Consider the following 1,036-nt stretch of genomic DNA (forward strand, 5'->3'; position numbering starts at 1 on the left):
ACATCCTATTATGTATTAGTTAGTTGTAGCTGAGAGGATGTAGATTTATTGGGTTAATATGGAGGTGTTTCAGAGTGATCGGACCGTCTGAACCCTGACCCCGACCCTGACCCCGACCCTGAACCATCTGAGTCCAGATAAATAAGACGTCTCCAGATTTCCGCTGTACTTTTATTTTGAAGGTACATCCTGTGGTGTAGCAGCAACCGTTTGCTTCACATCCCTCTCTCTCTCTCTCTCTCTCCCACTCTCTCTCTCTCTCTCTCTCTCTCTCTCTCCCCCTCCCTCTCAGTCATCCAAACCCATCTCCGCGGCTCGGTCGAACCGGACTCTCCGTCAGGAAGGATCGTTCAGTGGAGAAGGACTGAAGTCCGAATATCTGTTTCTTCAAGACGAGATTTTCTTCATGGAGACAGAAACCAACTCTGGTTGACGGTCGGAGTGTGTGTGTGTGTGTGTGTGTGTGAGAGAGAGTGTGTTTGAGTGACAGGGAGTGTGTGTGTGAGTGTGTGTGTGAGTGTGAGAGACTCCCGCTCTCAGTGATGGAGATCGTGAAGGTGGAGATCTGACCATGTGATGATCAGGAGCAGGTAGAAGGTAAGACACCGACGGACGGCTGCTGTTGATGTGTCAGTCAACCAATCAATCAAGCGATCGATCAGACTGTCGGCAGGTCAGTTAGCAGCCTTTACCGTAGTAAGTGACTGTGGAAGAGACGCTCGGTGACGTCAGCATCGTGTGTTCAAACCCGTCGACACGTACATCGGTCAGCTGGTCTTTAGGAGTGAAATCAAAGTGTGGTGTCGGTGGACAAGCTGTGGTCCGTGTCCACTGTGTGTGACTTTGGGTGGTGACGACACCCCCACCCGAAGAGAAAGAGAGAGTGTCGGTGATGACAGACAGAACAGACAGAACAGACGACAGTCAGTGAAGCTGTAGATTCATGTCAGGACTCTGACACCATGATGACACCAGGGGGCGCTCTGTGTGAATTTGTGTCAGCTGGTGCTGAGCTGTGAGTCAAAGTGGCCCTGTA

The 1,036-nt window shown here is 50.9% G+C and overlaps 1 protein-coding gene across 1 annotated transcript in view; it reads left to right on the top strand.

The window, feature by feature from the left end:
* Positions 1-267: 267 nt before the first annotated feature.
* The window catches only part of lingo2b (leucine rich repeat and Ig domain containing 2b), a 14,142-nt gene continuing 13,373 nt past the window's right edge, over positions 268-1,036 (top strand). The window contains exon 1 of the mRNA XM_008311271.3: positions 268-597. The gene's annotated coding sequence lies outside the window, so the exon portion shown is untranslated. The remainder of the gene's footprint in view (positions 598-1,036) is intronic.

The sequence above is a fragment of the Cynoglossus semilaevis genome, chromosome 1 (genome assembly GCF_000523025.1).
Source record: "Cynoglossus semilaevis isolate Cse_v1.0 chromosome 1, Cse_v1.0, whole genome shotgun sequence".
In the NCBI taxonomy this organism is placed as follows: domain Eukaryota; kingdom Metazoa; phylum Chordata; class Actinopteri; order Pleuronectiformes; family Cynoglossidae; genus Cynoglossus; species Cynoglossus semilaevis.